The sequence below is a fragment of the Xiphophorus hellerii genome, chromosome 10 (assembly GCF_003331165.1).
Source record: "Xiphophorus hellerii strain 12219 chromosome 10, Xiphophorus_hellerii-4.1, whole genome shotgun sequence".
Taxonomy (NCBI): domain Eukaryota; kingdom Metazoa; phylum Chordata; class Actinopteri; order Cyprinodontiformes; family Poeciliidae; genus Xiphophorus; species Xiphophorus hellerii.
This window is the reverse complement of record NC_045681.1, coordinates 13,569,644-13,585,284: the sequence shown is the minus strand read 5'-3', so window position 1 is coordinate 13,585,284 and position 15,641 is coordinate 13,569,644.

Here is a 15,641-nt window from a genome sequence, read left to right as displayed (position 1 = left end):
GTATGTTTTAATAAGACTTGACATACTTTGACACGATCTTGTACAACATTTGTGGTTAAACATGTAATGTGACTCAATTTTTTATAAATTTTTATACCTGTCTCTTTTTTATTAGACTAGATGTTTCCTTACTTCCTCTTCATTAATAATTATTTTACTTCTTCGTGTTTTAATTTCTTTTTTTTTCTCAATCTTAATGACTGAGACTATCTCTGCGTTGAGGAGGGCACACTGACTTATTTTAGTGACCAATAAGGAAAAAGAAAACCCTGTGCCTGTTTGGATTTTTCCTCCTTGAGGTCTTTCTGAAAACTGAGGTCACACTGCAGAGCAGAGCGTAATGCTGCCAGAGCTGCAGCTTTAAGTGATTCCAGATGCTTTAAAAAAAAAAACTGAGCACATGAGCTGGAACAGACAAAAAAATTTCCTTTTTTAACCCCTTTATCCAAACTATTCTAAAACAGCTGTCTTCATTGTTTTCTTGACCAACAAAGAAAGGCGATTAGACAACTTTACTTGCATTTTCTTGGACACAAAACAGAAGGCCTGAAGCTCAGATATCAGATTACACATAAATGTAGCAGAAAGTTTTAGAAAAAGGAAAAAATAAAAGCCACGCATTCTGGTGGGAGTGGCATTTCAGAGCTGTAATCTTTTCTTAAACTTTACTGCTGTGAATGCAACAATAAAACCCTCTGCATGTGACACGAGCAAAGACGGCCCTTTTTTACCCAGCAAAGACAGACTGTAATTTAATGGTGTGGTGTCTGTCTCCTTCCAATGGGCAAAATAGGGAGAGACTTGTGTACACCAACGCTAGGAGAAGGTGGAGCCCGGCTCACTTTTGGCACTCCCACCTTTGTGAACTCTTATGAGGGTGGCTGCTCATTTTTCTTTTTTTTTTTTTTACAGTTCCTCACTTCCTTCCACCAACGAGGGACGTTAGATGGGAAATCAAGAACTTCAGCAATGCGCAAAACAGGTAGAGACAGGAAGAAAATTAGAGGGAGATGCACACAGGAAGAATGATGTAAAAATGGGTCTTTCAGGGTCAATAAAGAAGAAAGGGCAAACCAAAGATAACGCATATTTGAACACTGGAAGACATTTTTGTTTACCTGCATTGAGAATAATTGCAAAAGCAGAGGCTTTTTGGAATGGGCTGTAGTAATGCGGCTCAGATCCAGGAAGACTCTGCAGAGGAGGGAAGGCTGATTGAGGAGAGTCCAGCTCAGAAAAAGCACATTTTCCACAAACATAAACTGTCATGTCTTAAATCCCCTTAAACCAGTTGTGTCATGTCAGATCTTCACCTTCCATTGTCCTGAAAAAGTCCTATAAGCAACATTTGTCTTTGTTTTTAACAACACTCTGAAGGAAACACATATTTGATCTCTAGTGAAGTTTTTCTGCCACTGGGCGGTGCCATCTTTATGTTGTCTCATGAAACATCAGACAAATGTCAGTACTGACATCAGAGTCTGGGATATCCTTAGATTCTACGTCTTTTCTGGACAGAACAATAGCTGAGTCCATTTGTTTCAAATGAAGTTAGACTGTTAGTACACTGCAAAGATGATTCATGGTAAAAAAAAAAAAAAAAAGAAATTGTAAAACTCTATCTTTGTAATTACAAAACAAAGTGCTCACACAGAACTTGCCTTAAATAACATTAAATGAAAGTTATTGTGATCATAAGGAGTATAAGAGTGTACCCATCCACCATTTTCATGCATGGTATTGCTCCTCCTTTCCCCATCTCTCTCCTCTTTGCACCTCAGCCAAGTATCCTCCCTTTGTAGATGTGGCAGGCCTGGGAAGCAAAGAGTTGATGCTTTATGTCAAGCAGAGAAAGCACCTCCCCTCTCACTCTTTTGCTTGCAAACGTGGACAGAAATGAAAAAAGGGGAGATAATTTGGGAGTCTGAGACAGTGATGGAATGGATGATGAATGGTTAGATGACTAAACAGAGCTCACATTCTGACTTTTTTGGTAACTTTAACATGTTTGAACTTATCTGAACTTTAACATCCAGGTCTTTAATCTTATTGCAGAAATATTGTGTTTTGGGTTTGATTTTTTTCTTGTTTTTGCACCAGGAACAAATGTTTTATTGACTTCTCTTTCAAACTCACAAATATAAAACCAGTTTTCTGAGTTGGTTTGCTGCCTCTCAGAGGCTCCCAAGTTGTGATGTGGAGTGTGAGAGGGACGTCTTGCCTCCTTTTCCAGAGCTGAATAGCTGAACACAAACCAGGGAGGGACAACGCACTAATCTAAATATGGGCAACCAACTGGAGCCAATCAGAACATCTGCATTTGTAAATCCAGGTCCAGCCCACTAGAGTCCATCTACCAGTGCTTATTGTAGTTCAGCATGTGACGTGGACTCCTTAAAAGCTATTGTTTTGCTCAACCAACCCTGACCTGGAGGCCTCAGGATACCTGGTCTCTTATATGTTATAAGTCCATTTATAGCATATCCTCTAAAAGTACTGTCAGACTTGAATGATTTCAAATTTAAACAAGTTTAATGAAACACCCTGGTCTAATTATTCCCATCCCCACAGAGTCAAGAAATTGCTTAAATATAACCTGTCTTACAACATGAAGTAGGCAGAAGGATCCCAAAAAGCAAGACATAATGCCAAGATCTAAAGTAATTCTAAGAAGATGAGAAAGAAAGTCACTGAAATCCAGCAGTCTTAAAAGGGATACAGAGCTCTTTCAAAGACTTTGACATCCTAGTGATTCATAATGAGATGCAAAGTTACCTCAGGAGAGAGTCAAAAACTCATCCAGGAGGTCATTACATCTTAGGGCATAGATTTCTGCCACTTACATGCCTCTTCTAAGATCAGTGTTTAGGATTGAAAAATTAGGAAGAGACTAGACAAGCATCGCATCCATGGGACAGTCAGAAGACGAAATCCACTGCTGAACAAAAGCACCACAATGACCCATCTTACATTTGCCAAAATCCTCTTCATGGTCCCCAGAGCTTATGGGAAATAATCTGTATACTGATCAGAATTTAACCTGCTTTGCTGGTTCAAGATCTGAACAACTTGATGTTTTTTTTGATTGAACCATGACTTCTGCTCTTTGGCAGGAATCTTGAAGGAAAAAATCCAGTGCATCAATTTGTGACCTTCAGCTGAAAGGCACTTGAGTGGGAAGATACAGTAATTCCTCTAAATGGTTCAAAGAAAAGGAACGTTTTGGAGTACCCCACTGAATAACTCTGCCTGAATATAAACTAAACTATATATATTAGGCAGGGGGTGACTGTTTACACATTAGTAATGAGACCTGGGTTGCTACGTTTTGTATGAGAGACTTTATAAAACCTGCAGCTTTGCTTGTTTTACCCACAGCCCTCTACCTGCTGTGTACCCATTATTGGAGGGAGTGAGGCAGTTTTATTAGGTTCTACCAACAGGGGGTCTAAAAGTCTTGGCAGGGTTCCCATGTTTGCTAATATAACAAACATATTAGCAAACAAGTCCTAACAAGTCTCTATTAGGACTTGTTAACACACAGATACCCACACATGTGCACAGAGGTTTATTTTCAGAATGTATTTGGGTATTTGTGCATTACACTCCAGCTCATAGGTGGAGATATTGCACTCACTGGTCCTACATCTGTTTGAAAGCAAAGAAGAAGAAAACCTTTGTGTGTGGTCCCTCAATGATAAAGTGTCTAGATGCTGACTACGGCAGCCTCATCAAAGAGTATCACTAGTCACTTGGGTTTAGGTGACGTGTCTGAGGGTATTTTTGCCAGTGATGACAGGAAAAAAAAATATTTCCCTGCAATCCAAGTCAAGTTAAGTTAACTTTTTTCACAAAGCACTTTAAAACGGTAGGCACTGAACAACGTGCTTAACATAAGAATGAATAAAGCAAGTTGACAACATAGAGCCTGCAATTTGATTCAACTCCTTGTTTCCCGTGGTGGGACAAGTGTTTCCCAATCACTGCTGCTTGTTCTGCCACCTTTGTAAACTTTGTCTTGCCTTTGTCGGTCCCTGACTCTTTCCTCTGTCATTTTCTTTTTTCCCATTTGCCATCTCTGTCTCTTGACTCTACCAGGCAGAGCACCAAAAATAATAAGAGACAGGAAACTCTGGGCCAAACTCTGGGCCACAGCAGACTCTGGGCCAAAAACCATGCCCATAGGCCGTTTCTTTTCTCCTTTCTATAACCCTCTAATTTTGCATTTATTTTAAGGATGGAAGTTTACTGAGCTCAAAACTCGACGCAAAGTCGAAAGCCTGTGACTCACTGTAATGTTCATTTAGTGCCCACTCCAGTTGTTTATGACTCACACATCATAAGTAGATGGCTAACGGCTTTCCCCTCCAAAGGCGTTATATGTAAATACTGAAGTGGCAAGAATGTCATTAATCTGGGGCTTTAAATGACTTTTTTTACCATTTCTTTTCAGGGTGGAATAGCTAGGTATGTCCTATTTTAACAACTATTAAAAACAGGGTACATACATTTTTCTTATTTACACAAATTGTCCATAATCAAGATGCAGAAATACCACACTCTAGGAAGTTTGTTGGTAATCTGTTAGCTGTTGATATAACATTGTACAGACAAAAAACACAACAAAAACAGTAGCATTAAGAAACCCCGTTTTGATTCAATGTTGTGTTTTTTGACTAAACCTGAAGCATGAAAACAAATATACAAGGTTATGTTTGTTTTCATACAAGGTTATAAAGGTCTGTATTAGCATAGATGATTAGCAACAATATTTCTCTCTACTTCCTTCTTAGAAAACATCTGAAAGCTGTTAGTTATTTTCAGGGTGACACAGGAGGAAAGCATCAACCCTGACTCCTCCTCCTCCAGCAGCAGCAGCAGCAGGAAAGATTTCTGAACATATGGCTGGCACAAGGATAACTCCTCTTGTGTGAAACCTCTTCTGCTCTCTTATGCCTCAGCGATGGAATGGAAGCATTGTGATCAGTTTGTGCTGATGAAAAACTGAGTTTCAAATTCCCACAACACAGCTGAGAAGCTTCTTGAAAAATTGAGATGACAGATTGTAAAGGTTCCCTTAAACTGAAAGGAAAAAGTTTCTATGTTGCAGGGCCTTGAAACAGTTTATTGAGATACACACAGTAAAAACCATCTTAGCACTATTAAGGAAGCTAATGTGTATAGTCTTATTTTCACTCTTGGGGGTAAATCCAAAGAACATTAATCATAATCCTGGATTGACTGCTAATGCAAATGCTATCCGATAGTGTGTCAAGAAGCATTGCTCAGGTATTTCAGCTTACTAAGATTGATTTCCTCCGTTTGGAGTCAAGTTCCTCAAAAAAAAAAAAGAAAAAGTGAATTCTAACCTGTGAATAAGCTCGGGTCCAGTGTTTTCTTTATAAGTCCTTTCTTTAGACTTCACAACACACATGGGAACTCTGTTTAATAGTTACATTTATTTTGAAGAGGGATTTCAGATTAAAGGGGCTGAATACAAGTGCACACCACACTTTTCAGAGCTTTATCTGAAAAGGAAAAAAAAAAAAAAAAAACAAGTGACAAGTGATGGACTCCTTTGTGTTAGTCTATCGCATAACATCTCAGTAGTGATTTTTTTCCAACCCTGGCTCTTAAAGCAAACTTCTCTGCATGTTTCAGTTGTTTGTCTGCTCTAACACGTCTCATCTGAGATGACTGCGGTCAAACATCATACACATCCCATACATTAAGTCTGAGTTTGTACTGTGACAAAATTTGAAGAGGTTGGAGAAGTTTGGTTATGTTTGTGAGGTGCTGTATATCTTTGTTTGGACCTAGTAATTTGTATGCAACTTTTTTATTTAGCGCAGTGCACTGATGACTTAGTTTAGAAAAAAAAACCCTACTATGCATAATCTCTTCAATAATTCAATCTAATTACAGATAACTGGCAGGTTGTGAAGTAGAAAATGTTCCAGAATGAAAAAGGTATTGGAGGAAGAGAAAACTGGCATCAGTGGATTTAATCAGTTTTATCTGACAGCAGTGACATTCTGAGAGCCTCTAGTGAAAAAAATAAATCAAACTTGAATACAAAAACAAACTTTTATCAACTCAGCATCACAACTAAAGCTTTTAATTCACAACAGTATGAAAGTATATACATCTGTTAGGCCTACGGTCCTAGGGCAGTCCTTTCTACAGTAAGAGGAGTCAGAGAGTATTTAAACGTGGCAACTTCACATGCATCCAGTCCATGAAAAGAGGAGATAAAAATGAGGGAGGAACGAATATGAAGGTGGGACACGGAAGCAGTTGTGACCATTTAAATGGTTTGAGTCAGCTACACGACTCTGCTAAAGACTGGGTTAAGTCAAGTAATTTTTACCCATGCTGGATGTTAGAGGAGGGAGAACAGACGAGAGACCGCACTGCATTCTTTTCTATTGAGGTCACTTTTTTTCTTCTTCTCATCCCCTCTGAGGTACTCTGCAAAGTTCGGGCTGGACTTAGGGCTCAGTTACAGAGGACCAAAACATTGACTGCACATGATCAGAAACGACACAGTCTACTGATACTTTCTCTTCCCCAAGCAGACACAAATATAGAGGTTATATCATAGCCCACAGAAGAGGTTATGGTAGTTAAAAGACTGACTTATATTAGTGTGATTCTTAGGGTCAGATTCAAGACAAAATGCTAAACCACAAAAAAAGGTTGAGCAGACTGTTCTTATGCTCCGCTACAAATAAATGTCACAATCACAAGAACGCACCAGGCATAAAACAATGCAACCTGATACAAAAAAGTGGAATACAAATTACTCTTGAGGAAATGTAATGAGTTGAAAACTATAAGATGAAGATTATAATTCAGTGAAGACACCATAAATACAGAATGGGAGTAGGAGTGTACATATACTGTGCTTAACATAGGTAGGAATATCAGGTACATTCTGAGATTTTAAATCTTTCATTGTTATGTTTTCAGCTCTATGATGGACTGATGGTTTGCTGTTGTTGCAAAAAAAATAAAATGTAAAAAAAAGTAAGTTTGATCTTACTAGAACTTTATGTTGCTTTGATTATATATATATATATATATATAACCAGGTGAACATTTACTTTATTTGTAGCTAAACAGGCAGTTGCCCAGGGCAGCAATAGAAAAGAATGATGCAGTTTGTGATGAAAAAAAATTAGATCTTATCTGTCAGTTTCATTTTGTTATTCATTGCTTCTGCCTGTTCAAATAATGCCACATTGTCTGTTTATGAGGTGGATTGCAATGCATTTTTATCTGTCCTCCAAATTTAGATGATTTGATCCATTTTGATTGGTTATGGGGAATAACAGATTTGGAAACTTGCCCAGGGGACGATTCCTTTAAGAACCACCACTTGCAAGAGAACAGTTCATTTGAACCATGTGAATATATCTGTTCCTTTGCCAACCTTATTGAATTGGTTTTGTTCAGTGAAAGTTAGTTTAGTCTTATACCACCACAGGCTTGGGGAAATGTTTTCAAGCAGGAGAGACCTGGATTCATATCTTTGTGGCTGCATTCTCTACTTGCATGTCAGAAATTCATCTATGTATTTCTGCATGTTAGTCAACATAGAGTTATTTGTTTTTTTCTGTCATTTTGCCTCCGTCATCAACTGTGCAGTTGGTAGCACTTTTGCCTTGCAGGAAAAATGGTTAAAAGCCCCACTCTGGGGTCTTTCTCGAGTTGGCATGCTTTCCCCATGCATGTGTGGATTCTCTCAGGGAACTCTGGCTTCCACCTGTAGTCCAAAAAAAAAAAAGACTGTTAGGTATATTGGTTTCTCTGAGGCTTCAGTATTGGGGAGGGATAGCTTCGTCGAAACTAGTCAGTTGTGGTAGCTTGGGAAACTGACCAAGATGCTTTCTGGATGTCTCCCATTGGCAGGTTTTCTGCATCTAGGAAACTCATATTATCAACTCACTTTTTGTTGTGTGTTAAACTCTCTTTTGCTGCCATGACCCAATATTGCTCAGCAGAGCACTGAACAAAGCATCACACTGTCTCCTCTAGTTTGCTAGTATGACTTTAAAGAAAACATGAGTCATTAGACCTGGTCACTCAGTGGTCCAGCTCTGATTCTCACTTTCAGCAGTGAATGGGGTTACCATTGCCCTGAACAATGTGCGGATACACAGGTCCATTTGCAACAAAATGTGATGGATTACATATTGGACTTTTGTTTAATCAGAACCAATAGCAAACTTCTTCAGCAATCTGTTTCACAGTAACTTTGCTGTTTTATTGGACATTTTCTCCTCACCAGTATCACTGAGACTCAACCAATCATGGTCCAACGTTGTTCCTCCCTGTTGATTTGACATTGACATGGACTGGCCTGTGGAGGCTGGGATCAGTTGATAAAAGTTGCAGTTCTGGAAATATTCTATCCTAGATATCTAGCATTCATAATTTGAACTGCCTATTTTTCCAGTCTTAACATCAACTTGAGGTAACAGAAGTTTCTGAAATATTTTCAGAGTGTAGCTGTGCTAACTGAGTAAAAGTTTGGACTGGACATTATTGAGCTCTTTTCTGCAGCTGAGAGGAGACTATGAGTCATTCAACAGATGGGATTTTTTTCCCTGCATAGTCACAGACGTCCTTATTCCGACTCCAGTGTCTCTTAGTTGAAGTTTACTTGCTGTGCATGTACTCCATTTCAACGTGTCAGCTCCTGAAGCTTTGTAGTGAGATTAAAACTTATGTCTAGTTTCCAATGTGCCCACTTTTCTATTTAACCCAGACCCCTAAAGTCTCCTCCCACTTTTTTTTTGTTGCTTTTTTTGTTTTGTTTGCCTTTTTTGCTTCTTTAAACTGTAAGTCTCAACTGTACTGCCTCATTTTTTGTAAATTTTCTTACATTTGAGCATCCCTGCATGGCCAGTGTATTTACAAGAGCTTGCAAAGGCAGTCAGAGTAATGACATTTCCAGACGGTATTTCTTAGCTCATTTTTCCCCCACAGATTTCCTGCATCTAGTCTGTGTGTCTAAAGTGAATTTTTAGCCTCAATCCAGTATTTAGTTGGTATTTTCCCTCTATGACACTGATGAAAACATTAGGACAAAGGATAAGAGAATGAAAAGGTAAAAAAGTTGAGGAAGAAGAGCTCGATGGTGATCAGAAAGCAGACAATCCAAAGCATTCGCTGAGACACAGGAGGAGAGAAACTGAAGGGGTAAGAAGGAAAAAAACATTGTAAAGGCTCTACGTCCCCAAATGTCTGGGAGGATCTGACAGGTCCACTGGAAACCATTTTTAAGGAATTCAGAAGCAGCTATCAATGAGAAGGCTACAGAGGACGTCACAGTGCCTTGGGAGGATATGTCGACATGAAAATCATTAGTTATGCACTTCACAAATGTGGCACCAATGGAAGAGAGGGAAAAAGAAACATTGTTTAAAAAAATCTCTAAGTACCAATTTGTCAAAAATCATGTGGGAACACAGAACTCACGTGGAACAAAGTGATTTGGTTTGATGAAACCAAAATTCATATTTTTGGCCTACAGGCAAAATGCTATGTGAGGAGGAAAACCAACACTGCACATCACACCAAACCAAACCAATCATAGCCACACTGAAACATGGTGATGGCAGCGTCATGCTACATGATGCTTGTCTTCAATATGGATGAGGAAGATGATCAGATCTGATGAGAAGATGAAATCCTCTGCTTAGATCAAAAGCATTTTTGTGCCATAGAATGGCCTAGTCCAAGTCCACACCTAAATTCTGTACAGCGGAGTACAGACGCTGTTATGAATTTGTACTGAGCTTGAACTATACTGTAATAAAGTATGGTGATATTAGTCTGGAGAAGAGCAAACCAGGTGAAGACATGTCCAAAAAAGGCTTGCAGGTCGAATGAGAGTGAAACATGGTTCTACGATGTACTGAATAAAAATGCATGCTTAACTTTTCAGATTTTTATTTGCAAAAACTAACCATTAAAGCCACATATTGCCTTTCTTTAACTTAAAAAAAATGTTGCTTTGGTCTGTGAAATAAAATCTCAATAAAACACAAAGATGTTTGTGGTCAAGTTGTGATAGCAGATAAAGAAAAAATGGCAATGGTTGTTAACACCTTTTCAAAGGAAATCCAACATTCCCAAAATAAATCCAGGAGTGGACTCAAAGAGGAAAACTGTTGTGATTTTGTGTGGGTGTGTTTAATACATTTCAGCTTGACCTCACATTGGTAATTCTCCTCTCTGAAACACAACAGACCCTCCCTCAGTTTGAGCCTTTGCGGTGTTGAAACATGACACCCGCATTCACAGCGAAGCTCCTTGGGTTTTCTCATGTGGCCTCTAGTGTTGAGTTAATATGCAATTCATAAACAGAACTTTGCTGCTTCATTGAAAAACTTTGATGTATAATCACACTTTATATATTTAAACACTTATTGTCTCTAGTTGACATTTTGCAGAGCAATGTGAGTTTTTTACACAACAACCCTCAAAACTAAGAGTTTTGGTAAATATGTATCCATAACAGCTGTTGAGAGGGCTATTTACTTCGATTCTTTTTCTCTGCATGTCAGTTTTTGGTGCTGCCACCGTTAAAAGCAGTGAGGTTCCTTCCCTCATATTATCTTCGGCAAGGGAAGGAGCCGGTCATATTTTCCATCCTATGTCTGACTGGATGTCTGCTCTGGTGGGGGAGTGGAAGGATGGGAGAGAGAAGAGAAGAGGCTGGGCCAGAAAGAGGGAGGGATGGGGATCTGGAGTTTGGATGGGGGCTGGGAAGGAAAACCAGATGCAGGAGGACGAGAAGAGAAAACCTTGATGGAGGAAAAATGCCATAGCTGAAGTATTGAAGAAAAAAGAGCCAGTGGATAACTCTTGGTAGATCTTAAAATTATTTATTTTTTTGTCAGGTAAAGAGTCTAGGATTAATATTTGCACACTCCTTGCATAAAATAGTGGTTTACAGTACAAAAAGAAGTTTGTGTTCACTTGTTGTGGGAAAGAATTTCAGATATTTGGGGCTTTTAACAATTAAAAAATGTTTTTGTCAAGGTGGCGTCAATATACAACATGCAACTGCAATCAATAAAAGAGTTAGGTTCACAAGATTGAATCTAATCTGGGTTTTTCTGACTCAGAGAGTTAGCCTAATGAAGCAGCCTCAAATATAAAAATACACCCAAACAAATATTAATATGTCTCAGAAAACTTCAGAGAAAGCTTACACTTTTGTAGACATTGACGGGTTTCTGGGATAATTTTGGATGTATAAATGACCTCTCTTATTAAAATTGGTAGAATCTTTTTTTAGCTCAAATTAGTTGGTTTCCTGCTACACACTTTGCTGGTTGAGGTTAGGGCCACTCCTAGAGCTTAATGTTAACCTGCTTTGTTGATTCAGAAACAAAGTTTTGATTGATTTTAATTTATTGCAACATCCAGATGTGTCCAAGTTTCATCCTTCTGAGTCAAAGCGAAGTCTTCAAATTTGAAGGCTGCTTGGCAACTTTTAACTTGAGAAGACCAATGTCTTTTAAGTTGTCTTTGGAGATCAAGGCTGAAGACTGAAGCTTAGTTGGCAAGGATTGCTCGACAGTACTTTTTGGACTGAGAAATGCTTACAAAATTTGAAAAGTCCAAATTTGATGAAGATCTAAGATGTTGAGTATGTTGAGAATAAATAATTCTGTGTTTTCCTCTATCGCTTTTAGCTATTTGCATGCTCGTTTAAACATATAAAAATATACCCACACATAGATCAAATAGATCACATGAGCGCAAAGCTAAGGCTAGAGGAAATTACATGTTAGGGGACGCCCTCTTTAGTTAGCTTAGCGTAGCTTAGACAGAAGCTAACAAAGGGAATTACAAACTGCTATGTGATGCCATTTTGTTCTGGTGACCCATAAGGATAGCATGGGTTACCGTGCTATCAATAAGGTTACCGTGCCATAAATGCAGCAAATGGACCAGCTGCATTTTAGTCTTAATAAATGGAATTAATGACTTCAACTCACTGAGTCTTCTTCAACCTCATACATCAAGAACCTAATGGAGACAGGATAATTCTCCCCAAATTATAATCAACTCCAGAATTCGAAGGTCATCAGTTCAAACTGTTGAGCATAATTTTGAGTTTTATTCAGACGTGTCGCAAACTTACCGAGACCCAAACTGATTTAGATGACAGGAAATTGGGTAGGACGTCCAGGAACAGACTGATGACCTGGACCTGGAACCGCTGGGACACCACTAACACTGCCCACAGTGGAGCCAGTTTTACTTCACCATGACCTCAGTGGGTGGTGTTCACCAAGAAAGAAGCCCCTGCTCCAATAGGAGGGTACACAAACCACTGACTGGATCTGATAACGTAAATTAAAGGCTAGAGCTAAATGCAAAATCATCACTTTTAAATATTTTCCCAGAACATGACAAATCGAAAAATGTAAACAAGATTTATTTTTGCCATTTTGTTGTCAATATCATGATGAAATACAATGAGAGTATGCTTATAGTACATCTGCCTAATTAGAATCATGGAAGGAATATGAAGACCTTCTCACCTGACGGCAAAAAGTAATTATTAAGTCGAACAATAAAACCAACAGAAAGTTCATGTTGAAATATAATCTGATTTTAAATTCTAATGGAAAACATTTTTTAAAAAATGTACCTCTAGCTGTGCACAATCACTTGTAATTGTTGAAACATAACTAAAGATAACCATTGTCACAGCTCAAAAACAGCTATTTAGATTATAAAGATACACCATTCACTGACTTTAATTGCGATGCGCTATAATTTTCAACATGTGTACTGTATAATTAGTCTGGAACAGGTGGGCATGCTGCTGGCTTTTACCTAAACAACGAGGGAAATGTCTGCACAAAACCCACTCTTGACAATAATTTGCAAACGTCATAATGATGTGGAACAATGAGTAATAAAGGCCTTGCTGCAAAATGCCAGCTTCACAGCAAGTCAGGGGACATATTAAAGGTAAAAAAAAAAAAAATAAAAAAATAAATAAATGCCCTGCAACCTCTGAAAGCAGGGCTTCCAGGCACAATGGACACGAGCAAGAGACTGAGAGAGAGAGCTTGGCTTTGATGCATTTGGATCAGAGAGACTGAGAGGAATACAAGTAGGAACACGTGGACAGAACAGGCAGATGATACGTGTTGCAGGCTGCAGCTCTGACGGTTGAAAGGGGGATAGGCAAGCGCAGTTGCTTTGTGAGCTACGTCTGATTGTATGAAATCAGTGCAGGGATGTGTTGTCTTTGTTTTAAACAAACACCTGGTCCACTCTGCCATTAAAGTGACACAGTTTCTATGCATAAAGGGATGTTCCCATGAAGACATGCAGTTTTTACCTGGGAGACAACCGTTCAAAATATGAAACAGAGACTCCAGGGACATATTTTCCCACAGTTTTATGTCTGTATCTTTGGAGAAGCTACAGAGGTCCACAGGTCAGATGAGAGAATCTGTCAACATGACAGGTCTTAGTCGTGCACTTCAATTTTCTGGTCTTTATGGGGAATGTCATTTCTGAAAATAGATATGAATTGGATGGTAGAATGGAGGACACAGTGAGCATGTGTGGAAGAAGGAGGTCTGCTTAAATGAAACCAAAATTAAGCTCTTTGGCTGAGTCACAAAATGCTGAATGTGGAAGCAAACGACACAAGTAGGTAGTGGCAGCATCATGCTACGGGAATGTCGTTCTTCGGGAGGGACAGGGAAGCTGGTCAGACGTAATGGGAAGAGAGGAATCCTGGAGGAAAAGTTGTTGGAGGTTGGAAAAGACATGAAAAAGGGCTGGACAACCACTCTCAACACAGAGCCAGAGCAACAAAATAAATGGTTCAAATCAAAGCATATTCATGTTTTTGAATGGTAATGTGTCCCAAGCTGGTGAATTCAAATGCCTACCAAACATGAAATAATGCTGTTTTTCTTTCATGTTATGATTATGCTCTTCTTTGTGTTGCTCTGGCACATAAAAGTTCATTAAAACAGTTTGTAGTTGAAATGTGAACAAATGAGATCAGACTGCCTTGGCCAAAAACGCTCTGAATTTCATCTGCTGAATGTCGCACACCTCACCTACCAGTTAGAACAGACACGCAGCAGTGAAGCATTTGAAGACAGCTAAAATATCATAAAAGGATTCTGTGAGCTTCCACCCAAACCACCAGTCTGAACTCTGTGTATTATAGATTGCAGTAACTTGAGTCCAACACAAACACCAGAAAATTACCGGTTCTATTTAAACACCGTCCTGTGAGCCTGAGCTCCGTTCAGTTACAGGACGGCACTCTGGAAGCACAGATTTCCATTCTGACTCCTAATCGGGTTTATTTTTTACTACGTTCTGCATTAGATAAGCAGAAACACTAGAAACAAAATTGACTTAAAGCAGCAGACAACAATGTATCTTATAGAAAGGATTGCATAATCACAGCTTTAGTCTCACTGAAAAAGTCACAATGAAAGTAGTGTAGATCTGTCTTGTATATCTGGCATGTGATTGGACAGAAACATTCTTTTCTTCAAAGAAAAGCTGCTAAAATATTTACTTATTTATCGAATTAGTTTCACTTCTTGAATTTAACTTACTAATACCATAGATAGTCTTATATCTATGGCATGTTTCATCATGTTATATTGGGAAAAGACCCCAGTAGAAATCAAATTAATCAATATCTGTCACACTTTTCACTCTTTGCTATTATTGTGAACAAATGTTGACCCATGTTCTGTAGATTGTTGCTTCCTTTCATTTAGATTTGCAGCATTTTGTTCCTGCAAATATATGCAGTGACTGGAGGTGGGTGCTTCCTGTGGCTACAAATCAAACCCAAATTATTATTGCTTTACTACCATGGTACACCATGACTTTTTCAAACATGATGCTGCACATCATTACCCAACATCTTCTATTTGGTGTCATCTGTGAAAATAGTGTTGTACGTTGTGCTGCCATTTTTTTCAGAAAGAAGCATCTTTCAAAGCAACCTGTACTTGTTCAGTTTTTCAGCTTTCTCTGATTTTAATCATTTTAACAACTAACATGTTACTAGAAATCATCAATCAGCAGCCACAGATGCTTACATGAAGTCATTGCTGATGTCTTTCCATCTTGTCTTTGTGTTACACACACCTGCATGGTAAAGCTCAACAAACTATAAAAAGTCATACTTGCTAAAGCCGTTATGCACTTGCGTGTGTGTGTGTGTGTGTGTGTGTTGGTGGGTGTTTTTAATAGTGCTGCAATACATTGGTATAGAGCATGTGCTTTCTGTTATTTTTTTCAATTGTTCGAACAAAGCATTTTGGTGATATAGAGTTTGTTGAAAAGATCAGCATTGGTCTAAATGCAGATTAAAATCTATTAAGTAAAGTATGAATTTGGATTCAAATCCCCTGAGCCTCTAGTTTGCAGAGACAAATTTTGATTGAACTCTTTTGAGGTATGTCTTAAATTGTTTTATACATCTAGGTAACCAAGAAAATAAATGTTATTGATACAGCACTAAATCAACATCTGGAACTGAAATTTTTGTATTCTTTCCCTATGACTTCTTGATCATGCCGCTCTTTTTCCCCGTTACTATTTCATCCCATACA